This window comes from Acartia tonsa, chromosome 9, assembly GCF_053477335.1.
Source record: "Acartia tonsa isolate MP-2025a chromosome 9, ASM5347733v1, whole genome shotgun sequence".
NCBI classification, from domain to species: domain Eukaryota; kingdom Metazoa; phylum Arthropoda; class Copepoda; order Calanoida; family Acartiidae; genus Acartia; species Acartia tonsa.
The window spans coordinates 33,919,346-33,938,134 of record NC_137268.1 but is presented as its reverse complement, the minus strand read 5'-3'; the positions used below and the strand labels follow the sequence as shown (position 1 = coordinate 33,938,134).

The window sequence follows — 18,789 nt, the reverse complement described above, 5'->3', positions numbered from 1 at the left end:
TGGATGGAGGTATTGTTACTTAAGCCAGCCTGTGTTTCACCTTATTTGAGTACATTATTAAGATGCACGTAATAATAAATCCACTATATCTGCGCATAGTAATAGACTCTTAGCAACCTTGCTTAATTTACCTACGTCAGTAAATGGTAAATAACAATGCAAGAAAGGTCAATTTTCAGGGTAAAATGTGCAAATTTATAATATTTTTAAATATCTGTTAACGTAAAATTACAAAATAAGTTGTAAAATGCAATATAGAGTTATTTATAGCTATTGGCTATCGCATCACAGTTTTTATCTTATTCATTCGAAACCGGTGGATTAGAACCGGTTCTCATCCAAACGAAAAAAATATGTCTATCATCGTATTACAACCAGTTTTCTACGAATATAAAAATGTACAATCATAAGATTAAACCAGTTTTTTTAGCCCGTGCCTTCGGCATCTCGGGGTTACAAAACTGGTTTTAATCTTATAATATTTATATTCTGATTTTTCAGTTCTGACACTATACAAGTGTTAATGTCCGAATGTCCTACCGTTTCAGTGCTTCGCTTTTATAGATGTTGTCATCCTTGTTTTGCTTTCAACCACCTTTTTTAGATGATTTAGATTTTTTTGTTAATATAAAGGTGTGCGATATTGTGGTATTCGGCAACCGTGAGCCATGTCTATGGCACCCCTGATCTGGGGTTCGGTGGAGGGTCAATGGCCCTCCCCCGAGTCCTGGGGAAGGGGTCTAGTGACCCCCTCCCTACGCTTAGAATTAATGATTTGAATCTGTCATGTTTATTATGGTTAACTGTATTCTTAATTCTCCCCCACCCTTTCCAGGGATGGGGGAATCATTATTGCCCAAACTGACCATTGTATATGTATTATTTATGCTTTTATGTTATGATTATTTATTCCTATCCATGTAATTATTGTTTGTTGTATATAACTGCAGTATCTCTTAACCCTTCAATAAAGTGACAACTGAAAGTAGATGTTGATCATTATCTAGTGAAAGCTAGAGAAGCGTAGCTTCTCTATAGTAAGGTGTCCACGTCTGTCACACTGCCGTAATCTAATTGAACTCCGGTGTCTGCCATTGATCCTCGGCGGATACCACAACTTTGGTGACAGCTGTGTGAGATTACGGCGAACCACAAGTGTAGAGCAGACGCGCATCTGAGGCTAAGGTACTCCCAGCAGTGAATCTGGCAAAACTGACGCAAGCAACCTGAATTACCCACCCTGGACAGCAAAGTTTAACTCTGCATCCGGCAGTTGTGGAAGCAAAACAGCGAAATCTGACGAATAACCGCGAGCAGCGCTGATATCTAACGGAGAATTGAGCGCCAAAAGGGCTGAAACAGGCCTGCGGACCGGCTGAAACAAGCCAAATACGTGTAGACGGCTGAAAATAGGCCAACTTTACTGCAAGAAATAGCAGGATCCGAACCAGTGGCGCTAGCAGGACGGGACATTCCCTGCCGCCGATAGGCTGAAACATGCCACATAGCTGCAAGCTGCGAGCTAACATACGGGTGTAGTGCATCAGAACAGAGAAAAACTACGTCAACCCCGAGTATCCTGAGAAGCTACAACGCAGCCACCCATCTAGAAGACAGATATTATATCACATTTGCAGGGATTACCACCCTAATGTGATGACCAAACAATAGACTTATGAGCAAAGCTTGGCAAACAAATTGTTGTGTTGTGATAAATCTAAGAATAGAACAGGCTTGGATTACTGTTTATTGTGATAACAGCTAAAAATAGAACAGAGTTGGTCAACAAATCTGTTATGCAATTGTGATAAGGACAGCAATAAAAGTTAGATGTAATATAATCAAAACAATCTCAAGCCCACAGCACAATAACAAATACACCCCTTATTCCAAGGGAAGGGGAGGGGGCCCCTCTCCATTTGAAGACAAATACAATCAGGGTTATATAACAGATAAGCCTAAGATTAAGAAGCAGAGGCCCCATTACACCAGCACACAGTTACCCCCTCCCTCACAGTGGGAACGGACGGAGTTACCCCCGTCCCCTCACGCGCTTCCCCCTTCCTACCCACACTAGGCTAAGTCCGTCTGTAGTGTGGAGCTAGCGATCGGATATACAGAGCGCCATTCACGGGTAGCGCAACAAAGTGCGGGAAACATCATAAATCCAACGGACGAAGCGGACCAATGAGGGAGCGAGCTGAGGGGTGAGAGCGCGTTTTCCCCGTGTGCGCGGATTTGACGGCGCGAACGCGCGTTACAAGGACAGAAGATTCCACGCACACACACACACACACACACCCACACTTTCACACCAGAGCAGAGCTACTCCATAGCATCTAACAGGGGTATTTTTGGCAAATAAAGAATTGCAAGTTTCTTTCCTCCTAGCTCTAGTGTGATAAGGGAAAACCCAATCAGTTCCTGACAGCAGTTCAGACCCTCAACATCTATCTACCTCAACACCTAACTATTGATAAGTACAGCTAAGTTATATCTTTGCAATTAAAACTCCCAACCTAGTGATACAAACAGTGTTGGCTGTTAGGCTAGGAAGCCTCAAGTGACAACCCATTCATTGTAGTCCTGTATAACTCTGTGCCCGCCGTTTCACCGTTGACCTAATGGACCAGCATCAAGTCCCAGGAGGTGACCAAGCCCCAGGATGGCTCCAGGATGACCCTCAGCCGGCCCCAGCCGAGTACCGCAAGCTGATGCTGAGCAATCTGCCGGAGTATAGAGGGCCGCCCAAGCAGTCCTGGTCGGCACATATCCGCCGACTGGAGATGTCATGGGCGGCTTACCGCGTGCCACCTCATGATTCCCTCAACCGCCGCAACGCCCTACTACTGTCATTGGTAGGGCAAGCGGCGGAAATGGCGTCCCATCTGTTTGGCGAGGCAGGCCAAGCCTTGACCTACGAGCAGGTCAAGACCGAGTGTGAATTGTTATTTCGCCCTGCTTTTGAGTCCCAAACGCTTAAACAAGCGTTTAGGGACTACAAGCAACACTCGACAGAACCTATACAGGCGTACATATCAACAAAGTGCGCCTTGTATAGGGACGCCTACAATCATGAGGATCTTGAATTGTTGGTGGACGAATTAAACCGTGGAATTCGTAACGCCAATGTAAAACGCCTCATGATGAACCATGAAATTGCGAGTGTACCTGAGTACACTCGCAAGGCCATGTTCACCGTGACCATGGTTACTAAGCAGCTGAAGGAAGGTGTGTGCTTAGTGGACTCGACCGACGGGCTGACTGGATCTGCCTGCATCCAGTTGCCCCAATATGACGAGTCGGAGCCAATGGAGATTGGCTCCTTGGCTCCGGGTCTCCACCAGATGGGGAAGGTCGCTCCAGATGACAAGGTTCCAGGCCGCTGCTACCGCTGCCAGGGGAGAGGCCACCGAGCTCGAGACTGTCCAACGCCTGTGGAAGTTAGCCTAGAGGAGAGGCGCACCCAGCCACGCCGTGACCGTTCTGCCAAGTGTGAGCGTTGCCACTATGACGGCCACACGGCGGCCGGGTGTAGAGCTGACTGGGCCCAGGTAGCCAGCCGCAGGCGCACCGCCGACAAAGGTGCCCCTCCAGGGAAGCCCAGCAGAGTGGCCCATATGGAAGGGAGCGCGCCCCCAGCACCACCACCGCAAGCAGCCGCCTCCAGAGCTGCGGACCGAGCCGATGGGATGCCGCAGTTCGGGACTGTCCCAGCTAGGATCAACGTACTGGGCGGCGCGGCTGAACCCAACCGGGTTGGCCTAGGCTTCAGTCTTAACCATCTGGGGCCAGAGCTGATACAGCCCAACAACATAGCCGAGCCAGAGGTGCTGAGGCCCCAGCCTTTCAGCCTCAACATGATGGAACCTGCCCGACTGAGCCTACCCAGCAAGAGTGGAGGGGCGCTGCCCAGCGTCCCTGAGACGGTGTATGGGGAGGCCCTGGCAGTCGCTGAACGAGAGAGGCAGGAGGTGCTAGCCAGCACCTCTGCATCGATGTATGGGACGCCACCCGGCGTCGCCACCTGGGATGATGGGGGGGTGCTATCCAGCGCCTCCCACCGTGTGCCTGGGGCGACAACCGTCGCCGCCACCGAGATACCTGGATCCTGGAACGAGCCAGCCTCCAACCTGATGTCTGGGGCGACAACCGTCGCCGCCACCGAGAGACCTGAGTCCTGGAACGAGCCAGCGGTCCCAGAGGAAGGGGTGACACCCGTCACCCCCAGCCAGCCAGCGCCACCAGCTTGCAGGGAGAGCCCAGCTACAAGCCAGCCAGCGCCACCAGCCTGCAGGGAGAGTCCAGCTACATGCCATCCAGAGCTCTCTACCAGCCAAGGGAACCCAGCGGCTCACCATCAGGATAAGTTGAATTTGTTAAATGTATTGAATCCAAAACCTTGTAAACACCCAGCCTTGCCTGTGCCCCCTGCACTTGAGGCTGGGGAGATTGAAAATTGGGAAAATAAGGGCTTGCCTGTGCCACATGCACCTGAGTTCCTAGGGCAGGGGAGGGCATTGAGTAAGGGCGAGCCTGTGCCACATGCACTTCAGCCCCATGCCACTGGGCATGCCTTGGACCAGGGAAGGGAGCATTTAGGGCTAGGGGAGCCGACACCCAGGCAAGTGCCAGTCGCTTGCCAGTCTGTCATTGGGGAGGGTATCGGGGTGCCTCGGCCGCATACAGATAACGCTCAATGGAAATTTGTGTCTAGCCAGGAGCAGCCCAGCCGTGTCCAGCCCCAAGAAGCAGCCGTGACCAGAGCCGGAGATCCCCAGCCGCGTGCACGAGGAAGATGGTTACCTGGAAGCCTCTCCCATTGGTGGATGGTCCTGTGGGGCCTCCTGCTGGCAGCCGTGTGGCCTACAACCAGCTACGTCCTGGTGGGGTGGGACTGTGCCAACCCCACCCATGTCACGTCTTACAACAAAGAAAAGATGTGTGACACGGAGCCCCTACACCAGGAGGTGCCCCTGGGCCACGACATCCACGTCCTGCAGCAAGTCAAGGTGAGGGAAACCACTGGGTTCAGCTGTCAGCTCACCGTGTCCCAGTGGACATTCAGGTGTGGGGTATGGGGTCACCTCAAGGTGACCTCGGTCCCCACCCTCATGAGGCCAACCAAGATAGACCCAGAAGCGTGCCGAGACCTGGCCAGGAACCGAGTATACACGTTGCCAGGCAAGACCCAGCCACTGACGTTCCAGCTGAACCACCCCCTGTTCTTCACCGTTGATGTAGTGGGCGCCCTCGTCAACAGCCCCGAGGGGGTGGGTTGCGAGGGGGAGGACGTCCACTTTGAGGGCCAGCTCTACCGCAATGAATTAGTGCTCCAGGAGCGGCGGCTGCTGGTCAAGGAGGAGACCTATGTGGTGGAGGATGGACGGGTGGAGTCCCAGTCTGACCACCTGACCCTCGATTGTCCCCATTCAGAGCTGTCCTGTATCACTGGGGAAGCAACCTACGTGTGGGACCACCTGGGAAGAGATTGCCCCTTGAGGCTGATCCGCAGCCTCCAGCCCAGCCTGGTGAGGGATGCATATCTGGTTGACCATCAGGCCCAGTTTTTCATCAACATGACCAGCCCCACCTCAATTGTGAACTGCGACTTCGAGGCCCATGCCACCAACCATCCAGCGCTGTTTGTGGCAGCTGACCCAGCCGCGGCTGCGCTGCCCCGAGTGTCGGCCAGGGATGTTGACGTTCCCCTCCAAGCACAGATCCATGCAGGTTATATTGGATTCACCCTGGAAACCCGCATGAGGAGCACTGCAGCAGAAGAAGTAGCGGCCAACTGCTGGAAGCTCCAGCAACTAGATCCGGCCCACCCGGTGCGTGTCCAGGGGAGCACGTTCTCGGTACTGAGGGGAGACATCCTGCTGCAGCTGACCTGCCAAAGGCACAAGTATGTTGTCCGCGAACACAAGGAGTGTTGGGACAAAGTGCCAGTGGAGCCCACAGGTTTTGTAGACGCCGTGACGCGGGTATACAGTGAGCACGCCACCAAGATTCCCTGTTCCTCCACCTACCCCCTGACTGTGCACGCAGAGGAAGGCTGGATAGAGTTAACCCCTGCTCCCAAGAAAAGGCCACCCCCGCTGGATACGCCTAAGCAGTTGTTGACAGACCCCTTAGATGACTTCAGTTCAGGTGGTTTGTATTCACAGGCCGAGTTGAACGACTGGCAACAACTGCTGGCGTTCCCAGCATACAAGAGTGCCATGCTGACCGGCCTATCCTATGGCTCCTGCGTTCAGCAAGGCAGCTGTTCGGCCACAGGAGACCATGGGATAGTGTCCTACAACATTGACCGACTGGCGGAGGAAGGAGAGGCAGCCCTGGATGTCTGGGCAGGATTTAGACAAGCCATCCACGAGTGGGGAGATGGCGCCGCCATCTTGTGCTTGCTGCTGCTGATCCTCAAACTGCTGGGGGACCTCACCATCATTTCTCTGGCAGCAGCACAAGGAGGAGTCCGGGCAGCCCTGAATGCGATATCACAAGTGTTCCTGTACCACCCAGCCTTGTATAAGAAGGCGATGGCTAGAGCCAGGCTCAACCATGCCAAGTCCCGGGACTTTTCAGTGGACTGGGATGCCATTCCCATCGGCAGGGAAGCAGCCGAGGAAATGGTGTCTATGAAATCAACGGACAGCGGGCATGACCGCCCAGGTAGACCAGGACCGCCTTCTGGCAGGCCCCGCGGCCCCTCAGGAGGACAGGCCGCTGCTCAGACACTCAACCTGGCAGCCAGTGCCCCAGCCGCTGCCAACAACAACCCGCAGGTCCCACTGCTGACCGTCCCAGCAACAAATGTGCCACCACCAAACCTGATACCTGCCGGCGCTGACCAACGTATCCAACCCTCTGCCTTCTATCCCACATTGGGAGCCCATCAACCCTAAGAAGATACTCACCACTAGGATTCCATTGAATCATTATCGTTTGTATATATTTTTAGCCCTAAGGAGCGGGCCGAAGGCCTCAACCACTGTCGGAAGTCTGGTAGGGAAACCATCTCCCAGCCTTCCGAGGGGAGAGTTGTGGTATTCGGCAACCGTGAGCCATGTCTATGGCACCCCTGATCTGGGGTTCGGTGGAGGGTCAATGGCCCTCCCCCGAGTCCTGGGGAAGGGGTCTAGTGACCCCCTCCCTACGCTTAGAATTAATGATTTGAATCTGTCATGTTTATTATGGTTAACTGTATTCTTAATTCTCCCCCACCCTTTCCAGGGATGGGGGAATCATTATTGCCCAAACTGACCATTGTATATGTATTATTTATGCTTTTATGTTATGATTATTTATTCCTATCCATGTAATTATTGTTTGTTGTATATAACTGCAGTATCTCTTAACCCTTCAATAAAGTGACAACTGAAAGTAGATGTTGATCATTATCTAGTGAAAGCTAGAGAAGCGTAGCTTCTCTATAGTAAGGTGTCCACGTCTGTCACACTGCCGTAATCTAATTGAACTCCGGTGTCTGCCATTGATCCTCGGCGGATACCACAATATCTAATACATATCCGCTTTTGTTAATATTCCCTTTAATGTACAAAACAATATTACACGAGAAGATGATTTGCAACCTATAATTGGCGATTCGAACTCGCGCCCCGAAGTTACTTTCTTGTCTATAAAGCAGGTATAATGCTACTATTGATCAGACTGTTGAAGCCTGAAAGATCCATAGCCATTCTTTCCAGGGAAGCAAGAATCAGCACAACTTTATGTAACCTGTGTCTAGTTGATTCTTGTATTTAACCAGTATGAATTAAATATGAAAAAAGCAAAGCTTCTCTATATATGAGCTTGAACAGTCGGTAAGTCAATCTAAGGTAGCGCTGTGCTTTATCTACTCAACTTTGAACTTTTATACGTTTATAAAAACCACCAGATACAGTTAAAAGTTTCACTGAAAAAAATCAGAATCGATTCATACATTTATGATATATTAACCCTTTACAGTCGGGCCCCTTTACCGCACCTTAATCCCCCCCCCCCCCCTATTATCTCAGTTTCTATTAGAGCTAGAGGGCTAAATTTTTTTGTGCAAGTCCCCTGTTTGATTATGAATTTCCGACCTTTTATAAGTCTAAGTCAATTTTCGCTTCCTTCCCCCTTTTATTTAACAACCTTTGTTTTAAGTCTTTTTTTACGCCCCCCCCCCCCGCCCGGTAAGGGTTAAGAAAGTAGACATCTCTCTATCGGTCCAGTGGTTACTATAGCGAGAAAATGAGCTTTAAGCAAATGGACATTGTAATAATTGTTCCATAATTACTATACTAGCTTACTGGCGGCTTTTTTTGGCGGCTAATGGCGACAAAACCTTTTCTGGGGGAAAAAATATTACTTGCAAAAAATGAAATGGTATTAGTTGCGTTTCTAAAGTTAACTTTATCCATTTGAAACACAGTAATCTCCATACTATTGAAGCCATGCTTTAGAGCTGTAATACTACATGGCTAATCCACTATAGGATCTATTTTCATAGTCTAGACTTAAAGGCATTTGTATTTGTATTTCAAATTCAAACTTTAGCTAAACCAAACATTCATAATGGAGTTGAATTTTTTAAATAAAATTTAGAATAATTCCATCTAGAAATGTAGAGAACAAACTAAACTTGTTTCATGTTTGGTTGTCTGCTACTTTTTATCTCTACCTTTTAATCTACCAGCTGTTGTGCCCCACACATCTACGGGCTCTGCATTTGAAAAAGGAAAGAGGTTGGCAGAAAAAAAAAAGCCTAAAACCATCTAAAAATCTATGTAAAGCTTCCCCTATAGTGGATATATGAATCGGTTCTGTGGATAGCGAGTTCTTAACTTACGAAAAAGTTTAGTACTTTATATAATACTAGCGGCTTCGCCCCCAGCCTCTAGGGGCTTTGACCCATGAGGTAGTTTAAAAAAAAAATAATAAAAATTTTTGGTGCTTCGAACCAGACACTCTCCCCAAATTATTTTTTTTGAGGGGGGCGGATTTCATTTTTGGGGGGGTTAGGGGTGTCTCCCCCCAAGAAAAAAAGCTTAAAACCACCACAGGACCAATAGGTATATACCCTGAAGAGTAGAATCCGATCGGTTCAGTGGTTACCGAGATCTTAAGGGACAGACGGACGGACGGACAGACAGACAGACAGACGGAGGGAAGGACAGACAGACAGACGGAGGGACGGACAGACATCAAGCTACTTTGTATTATAGATGATACAGTTTTTATTTTTGACCAAAAAACTAAAACTTTTTACATGTATATTTATAGTACATACAATTATTTACAATATTACAATTTGAACATCAGAACATTTATCTTAAAAAGATTTTTAATGGAAGAAAATCTCAAAGAATTTTTTTTTACACATTTAACATGTACAAAATGCAAATTTATTAAGAAATGGAAATAGTTATTTCTCTCATAGTATTATAGACAGATTTCCGTGGATATTAAAATGAAAAATTATGAGAAAAAACACTTCTGATTTTTTATTTAATATTCGTGGTAAATTGTCTTTAATACGATGCTATACATGATTTTTCAGTATGGCTAAGAACCGGTTCTAATCCAGTGGATATTAATTGGTTTTAAATCCATAGTGGAAAAAGAGATTCCATTACTTTCATTTGATTTTGTAAATTTACTTTGGCCACTTTGTCTTAGTTTTAGGGGTTAGAAATTATTCTATAAGAAAAGGGGTAGTTGCACGAAGTGCATTTAAACTTGAATTTAAATTTTCTACCAGGTAGTTTTGAGAATATGAAGACATGAAAATCATATTTTTTGGATATATGCAACATAATTGGCTGTGCTGATTTCTCAAATACATCATGATGACTATTTTGGTGGTGCCTAATTGATTTATATTTATTGTAATAGAAAAAATTATATATGTTACATGGTATTCTTGTAACTTATGCTTGCATTAAAACTTGTTAAATGCACTTCATGCAACTATCCCTTTTAATATTTTGGTTTATTTATTTGGCAGCTTTTACATTTTTTTTTTCAAATAATTCAAAGAAGGTAATATGATTTTTTTTCAAATTGAAAATTAAACCTTAGAGATAAAAAAATATTTGGGGAGTATTTAAATATGTAAGTAATCATCAAGCACATTAAACAATATTTAACATCTAAATCCATTAATTTCAGTTTTTATGACAAAACTGAGAAATGAAGTTAATTAATAATGATTATGATTTTAAACTATTTCATGTAAAAATTTGAACTTCTATTTCAGATACAATAGTTTATTTAAATAAAAGTTTAATATTTCAACAAAATAATTTGAAAAAAAATTAATAAAAATTTTAAGTCAGTAATTTAGTTTTTTTTGATGATTTTATGTGTAAATGCAATAAAATTATTACACATTAAAAATAACATGAAAACATTTTTCAAACTACATTAAGATACTTTCAAGGTGATCCAAAGCTAAATCCAAGTTTTGACTTTGCCTAGTCATCAGGGGAGCTACCGTAGACCAATCTTGGATGTTAAGGTGTCTATAGAAAGGTATTGGCATAAAAAGGAAAAAACTCTAAATGACTTAATGACCCAGCTTACACCAGAAGGGCAAAAGTGACATCGTTACGAGGAAAATCGGTCATCTCGATAGCATCCCACTGTCTTATGTTTAACAATCAAATTAACAGATGAATATATACACCCTTACAAATTATCAAAGATATGATTAGTTTAATAATTAAAACACATTAAATTTGATTTTTATCACCTCAATGTCTTTAGTGTTTAAAATTTGTTAATTTTTGGTATAAAAAAGAAAATCCTCCTGCATAGCAGGGACTTGAACTCAATACAACAGCTGAACAAAGAATATCTAGTAGGGTTGGGCTGGATATCCGGTATTTAAAATCAACCGGATATTCAGTATCAGGAATCAACCAGTTATCCGGTATTTAAAATCATATCTGGTATTAAAAATCAACCGGATATTCAGTATCAGGAATCAACCAGATATCCGGTATTTGAAATCGACCGGATATCCGGCAAAATATGTATGGGGCCCAACCCTAATATCTAGTAACTGCAGCAGTACATGGGCAGTAATCCTCGTAGTAGCCGTTGCTGGACACAGCGCTAAGGAAGCTTCCCATTCATTGCCTGCAGAAACAAACCTCGCTCCTTGCATCTGGAGGGTGCTTGCACATCTGAAAATAATCAGCAATTAGTTCCTGTTAAAATATCTAAAACTAGCGGCTACAGAGACCTCTAGGTACCTCAAGGGTGATGTGGAGGGAAGAGGGGGGAAGAGGGGAGGGGAGTCGACCTCCATTGCTTTCAATTGTAGTTTTAAAAAGAACAGGTTAAAAAAGAATTCTTTTATGGGGGGATCATTTTTTCTAGGGGTAATTTCTCTTGCATAGGTATATTTCCTCAGTTTTACTCATTGATTAGCATAGAGTATAAAAATATGATATAAATATTATTTATGTTTTCTAGCCATAAAAAAAAACATATCTTCAAACAATCCTTTTATGCCAGTAAATTGTTTTCTCATATTCATTCGAATCCGGTGGATAGGAACCGGTTCTCAGCCATACGAAAAAACTATGTCTAGCATCGTATTATATCCAGTTTTCTACGAATATGAAAATGTACGATCATAAGACTAAAACCAGTTTATTTACCCGGTACCTTCGGCAACTCGATGGCTAAAAAACTTGGTTTTTATCTTATAATTGTACATTCTATATCCGTGGAAAGCTGTTTATATTTATAATACGATGCAAGAAATAGCTATCAAAATCTAAAATCTGAAGACAAAATGTTTAAAGAAGTTAATAATGGATAAATATCTTTAATTTTTCAAAGCAAATGTTGTAACAGTTTCAATATTTCTAAGCTTCAAAACATTTCCCAGAAATTTCTTTGTAAAAGTCAAAACAAAGCCTCAAATTTGGAATAAATATTGGACTTATGCCTTTTAGATTTTATACAATAAATTCTATATTTGTACAGAAAAAATACATATTTTAGAATAGGAACAAAATGTAGAATTTATATTTCACCCCTCCAAGTTTTAAGGTTAAAGTAATAAAGTTTCAAGGGTAGTGTGAAGGATATCTGAATATAGGAAGGGAAAATTGGCAAAATTACCATTAGGGAATATTCTAAATAATTTCTAGGTCACCTGAGAAACTTGGTATATTGTCTATTAACTTATTGCTAAATTTTCACAATTTTATTGCGTCATAGATTTACTATGATTTTGTTGAAGACTGGTATGAAGTTATTATAATCCTAAGTTTGACTACAGAGTAATAAGTTGATCCTTTACAATGTAGCTTCTCATAGGTCCTAGAAAGGTTTTTAACTATTTTTGGAAAGGGTATCATCACCGTTCCAAGAGAAAACACAACAATCACAGAGAAACAATTAACCCCCCCCCCATCCAAAAAAAAGAAATGAATTTTAACCTTTTCTTTTAAACTAAAATTGAAAGTTGGGAGAGATGCTTAAGTTTTGAATTACTTCTGAACTGATTAAATTCACCTTTTTAAGTATTCTTTATATTGATCCCGAGATGGTTATAGGACAAATTTATCTTTAGATTAAAGCATTTGGATAGTTTTAGGCTATTTTTCTGCCCCGCTGCTAATCTATTTGAATTCAAAGCCTCTATATGCTAAACTTATTTAATTAACTACAGCTTTTTTTATTCTGTTTGGTGTACGTTTTTCAATACAGAAAACTTTATTTTCTATCAATCAAGCAGATTCCAATAAAAAGTTTATACTAATAAATGTATTATTTGAATTACAAATTATGTTCCAAGCTAAAAATGTAAAAGTTTCATGTAATCAAATCATTCAATTATTTTTGATGTCAAATTAATCACCACTCTGGAAACTCCCTTGATACTAGAGAAACTTTTATGATTATATTTTTGCGATATTGATGGCAAAATATTTTTTATTTATTTCATTTTTATTTTAGGTAAATTAATTAATACTAGAAAAGATTAATCCTTATAATGAAGTAACAGGATGTCTATCTGTTTGTCTGTCTGTTTGTCTGTCTGTTTGTCTGTCTGTTTGTCTGTCTGTTTGTCTGTCTGTTTGTCTGTCTGTTTGTCTGTCTGTTTGTCTGTCTGTTTGTCTGTCTGTTTGTCTGTCTGTTTGTCTGTCTGTTTGTCTGTCTGTTTGTCTGTCTGTTTGTCTGTCTGTTTGTCTGTCTGTTTGTCTGTCTGTTTGTCTGTCTGTTTGTCTGTCTGTTTGTCTGTCTGTTGGATCTCGCTAACCGCTGAACCGATACGGTACTCCTTTACAGGGTAGCTTCTCATAGGTCCTGAGAAGGTTTGTAACTATTTTGGAAGACCCCCCGCCCCAAAAAGATCCTTACCATTTTTTTACTTTTTTTTATTTAAATATGAATAAAAATTTAGGTCATCGAATTCAACTCCCCCCTCCTCAAGTGAACCTAGATGCCTTTAGGGGCGAAGCGGCTAGTTAACATGATGATAAGAATAAAACAAATTAAGTCAAATAATTTGTTAATATCCAGACTCCAGAGTTGTTATTGGAATTGTATCACATGATATTATTTTTATTATTTTTCAATGCACCATTTTATTATGTTGAAATTGAATGTTGATAAAAATAGAAAATCTATTTATATGCTCCAGACTATTTTTATATTTTAATTTTACAATTTCATGTTAATCATTATTGGTTTAGCAATTCACAACATCATGTTCAATAATGTGAGGTATAGTTATTATTTTATCTATAACTAGCGGCTACGCCCCCCCAAAAGGCCTCTAGGGCACTTTAGGAAAGGGGGGGGGGGGGTTATCGAAGAATCCCTATTTTTAATGTTAGTTTTAAAATGAAAAAAGAGAAAAAAAATTATAGGGGTTATTTTTTTCTAGGGGCGTTTTCTCTTTGGAAGGTGGTTTTAGCCTCCCCTTGTTTAAACCTTCCCAGGACCTATGAAAAGCTTCAATGTAAAAGAAGTTCCTTTTATACACAGAAACAGACAGACACACATTTATAAAAATTATGTCAAGATGAAAATTTCTATATAAGATATCTGAAAATATATTAGATTAGATTGATTGGACATCTCCTATACTATCAAACATGAATCTATTTATAGAATTTTATATTTTTTGTCTCAATAATACGCAATATTTTTTTTTCAGTATGACATCAAAACCGATTCGAATCCGCTGGATTAGAACCAATTATCAGATATACTGAAAAATCTTGTATAGCATCGTATTACAGCCAATTTTCCACCAATATTAAAATAAGAATCATAAAGCAGTTTTGTTAGCCTGGGCCTTATGCCGTTCGGGGCAAACAAAACCGGTTTTAATCTTATGATTTTTCTTTTTACTATCCGCGGAAAGCTGTCTATAATACGATGCAGTATATAACTAGACTTGCATGTCACCCAAATATAATCTTTATAAAGTAATTTAGCTAAACTGCCATTTCTCCGCAGTAAATTTTGTTATGGTATGTTAATAAAACCTAGTTAATTACAATATGGTATGTGTATTCGGGGATCTAAAGGGATAAGACAATGGCCAATAACTTGATATACATTCAAAATGATGATGCTTAAAATTTTCCCTTCTGTAGATTAATGGTTTAAACATTTGGACACTCAACTTAACGAACAAACCTTTCAAAATTTACTATAGTCCGTCCCCAAAGTTATTAATCTAACTAATAAGAAAGCGTTATTACAAAACTTTGGGGACTAGTGTTATAAATGCCCCCTCCATCCCTCATGTGCTTTACACCATTGCTTTGTTTGTATACATACATGGAATTTGGAAACTTTGATATTATGTTTTTACTTCACTTCAGTCTTTGAGGCCTCTAGGGGCACGTAAAATATTTTCTTTTCAATCTATGTTGAGATCATCTGTTTACCAAAATATATTTTTTCGCCGCTAGATAGGGTTAGTTATGACTTTTTGCGATTTCTCTTGGGAGGGTGGTGGTAGCCTCTCCAAAAATAGATATTAACTTTTTCAGGACCTATAAGGAGCTGCACGGAAAAGGAGAACTATATCGGTTCAGAGGTAAGCGAGATCCATCGGTACACACAGACAGAGAGACACACATTTTGTTACTTTATTATAAGGATTTACTTTTTTATTCTTGCTTTACTATTCAGAAAAAAAACATTAATTTTTTAAAATTTATCCAAAAAACTTTTTTTTGCTGAAGTTTCTATCCAAATTCCGTTCCCTATATTCCCCAGACCATCAGTGCTTTTTTCTGTGGTTACATTTTCAATAAAGCCAATATAACAAGCTGACGATAAACAAACTATAAATAGAACAAAACTTTTTTTTATTTCCTAAAAATTTTGTCAAAACTTTCAACAAGTCTTAAGTGCGGGAAGGGGAATGTCTCTAAATTTGGCAAAATTGAAAAAAAGTTTGGCAATGGAGAGTGTTTTATTTTAGATTTTTACGCAGTGATCCAGGGGGGGAGGAGATATTTGGTACGTTATTACACTAGTCCCCAAAGTTTTATAATAACGGTTTTTTTTCTTTAGACTAAAAACTTTCATTGAATTTTAATTATTTGGTTGATCAAGCTGGTTGTCCTAACGTTTTAGCCACAAATTGTAAACTAGAGAAGGGGTAATTTTGTGTATCATCATGAATATCAATGTGTCGGTCATTGTCTTATCCCTTTAGATCCCTGGCAGTGATCACTTCATGTGGACATTTTGTTTCATTTGTTTAATTTTTAATTCTTATGCGATGGCTTAACAACTTTGGGGACTTCTAATGAATTTTGATTGTTTGGGTCATTTAGATGAGTGTCAAAACGATTCAACCACTAATAGTAATATACAGATGGGTTAATTTTATGTATTAATATTGGTGATTTACTTTAATCTATTTGCCATTGTCTTATCCCTATAGATCCCTGGGAACTTTTTCTGGCTAAAATGAGATAAAACCTTACCTTTAGAATTGTTATTTTGATTATTCTCCGCTGCGGATGCTTCGTCGCGTAATCTGATTATTTCATCCACCAATTCTGATAATTTGTCGGCAGCAGTCGGACTTCTCTATACAAACATAAATAGATTGATTTTTTGGAAGTTGAATGCTGTCCGTCCGTCTGTCTGTCAGTCTGTCTAAAAATAAGATCTCGGTAACCGCTCAACCGTTTAGGCTCTACTCTTCAGGTAAATATAGCTACTGGTTCTTTGGCGGTTAAGGCATTTTTTTTCTGGGGGGGGGGGGGGGGGGGACATCCTCAAATTTCCCATATAGATTACCAAATGATTATTAACAGCAAGAAATTAAATAATAGATTAATTCCAATAGACAAAAAATTACACATTTAATGCAATACACTTTTTCGAAAATTTCTCTTGAATTTGCATAAAACAAGAATAAAATCATGTAATTTAGATTTTCATTTCATTAATGTGATACTAATTCTTTCAATAAATGAATTGAACGTGAATTTTAAAAAAGTATTCAGTGATAGAAAAATAGATGATAATGAAATCCTGATAAAATCCTTGTATGCAAAATTGTCTCTTGGTTAGTAGATAAATTGAGAAAGAAAAAAAGGTTGTAGATCAAGATAACTTGATTTGTTGTAATTTATTGTAAGTTTGACATTAACGCCGTGTTTGATTTATCATATTGTTTGCGTATAATTATTATTATTACAAAGTAAAAGGATGTTTGTATGTTTGTTAGGGTATCTTCTCATAGGTCCTGAGAAGTTTTATAACTATTAACGCGGATGGTATCACCCACCTCCCCCCCAAAAATCACCCCAAATATTTTTTTAAAATTTTCTTTTTTAAATCTAAAATAAAAATTTGGGTTATCTAAATTCAACTCCCCTCTCCTCAAGTGCCCCCAGATGCCTCTAGGGGCGTAGTCGCTGAGTAATAAATAATGAATATACAATAAGAAACGAAACAAATAGAAGAAAAAAGGAAAATAAACTGTAATACAATTATTGCAAAGAACATCTTAAGGCATATTCAGCAACACTAAATTCTTATGGCACATTAAGTAAATGTAATATTAAATCAACAAAAGCTTAATGACATGAAAATTTTGCGGTTTCACTAAAAGCGACTAGTCGAGCACAACAGGGGCGTCCAAGATTTTTTATTTGGGGGGGGGGGGGGGGGTGGGAAAATTTTTTTGGCGGGGGGGGGGGGGGTAAAATGACACACGAAGCACGCCGCAAATTTTTTTTACCCTCCCCCCCCTTGGACGTCCTTGGAGCACAAGTCCTTTCCCCCTCTTATTATCAAAAAAAATTGAAAATAAGATTTTATTGGATATACGGCAGCCCCCACAGGGTTAGGGCACCGCAGTGGTTTTGCATAAAGAAAAATTAACCACTCCCCTCATTTCAATAATCTGGAAAATAAGGATGGGACGGGTCTCTGCTCACTAGAAACTTTGAGGTAAAGCACCATTTACTATTAAAAGCTTTGTAAAAGTTTTATGTGACGTTCGCAGCCATTGCGACTTTCTTTTTCTCATAATTTTGATAAAAGTCCAATTATCAATGACGCCTGTATTTTCTGTATAGTAATAGTAAACAATTCATTCACTTTTAAAGATATTCAATGCTCCACCCATTGACTTTAAGGCTTCGTCCATTTTATGGGAATGGGGTGTGACCCTTCCCTTTTTAATTATCTATATAATAAAGTAACAGGTCCCGGGAAGGTTTCACTGAATACCCCCCCCCCCCCACAAAAAATAAACCTAGTAAAAGTGTCTGACTCTGATTATGACGTAAAAAAAATTAGCCAATGAGAGGCCAGTATACACTGTAATTGACCAATGGTAAAATTTATAGTGGCCTCTCATTGGCTAATTTTTTTTACGTCAAAATCAGAGTCAGACACTTTTACTAGGTTCAAAATTTTTTTTTGTAAAACTAAAATTAAAATAGTGGGGACGACTATCCCCCCCCCCCGCAAAAAAAAATTTAAAAATCCCCCCCCCAAAAAAAAAAAAAAATTGTTTTAGAGGCTAGGGGCGAAGCCGCTAGTATTTGATAATGAATTTTTTTGAGGTTTAGGTTTATGATTGTCCTTACAAATCTCACTAACGATTGAGTTTTCTTTTTGATAATGCTTAAGATATCTTAATGGTATTTCATTTACACTCTTGCGATTGTTTTAGGCTATTTTACGAACCCTTGTGCCTTTATGCTAGAGGCGGAGTGACATTGTGTAATAAACCTTTCTTTGCACTAAAAACTAAAAAACTTGCACTTTTGAAAATTAGGTTAGGACATAAGCGTAAATATCTCCGCAGGGTTAGGGCATCATAAGTAAATATCCCCAGAGGATTAATTTCCTCACCTGTGCTTGCATTTTTGCTCTGTACACTTGGCTCTTTAATTTACTCATCCTTTGTTACACTGTTCTAATTATATTTGTAGTTGACAGAATTAGACAATAGTTTCTGCTATACTGAACGTGAAAATCTTCAAATAGTAAGGGAATATTGGAAATAGAGATGGAGAGAATGAGATAGAGAGAGAGAGAGAGAGAGAGAGAGAGAGATAGAGAGAGAGAGAGAGAGAGAGAGAGAGAGAGAGAGAGAGAGAGAGAGAGAGAGAAAGAGAGAGAGAGAGAGAGATAGAAAGAGAGAGAGAGAAAGATAGATAGAGAGAGAGAGAGAGAAAGAGAGAGAGAGATAGAGAGAGAGAGAGAGAAAGAGAGAGAGAGAGAGAGAGAGAGAGAGAGAGAGAGAGAGAGAGATAGAAAAAGGGAGAGAAAAGGAGA

At 40.9% G+C, this 18,789-nt stretch overlaps 1 long non-coding RNA gene across 1 annotated transcript; it reads right to left on the bottom strand.

The window, feature by feature from the left end:
• Positions 1 to 9,246: 9,246 nt before the first annotated feature.
• On the bottom strand, positions 9,247 to 18,473 carry LOC145327840 (uncharacterized). Its single transcript, XR_013882257.1, has 3 exons — positions 18,364 to 18,473; positions 15,972 to 16,077; positions 9,247 to 11,180 (listed from the first exon to the last, which is right to left on the bottom strand). It is a non-coding gene; the product is annotated as an uncharacterized LOC145327840 (long non-coding RNA).
• Positions 18,474 to 18,789: the final 316 nt, after the last annotated feature.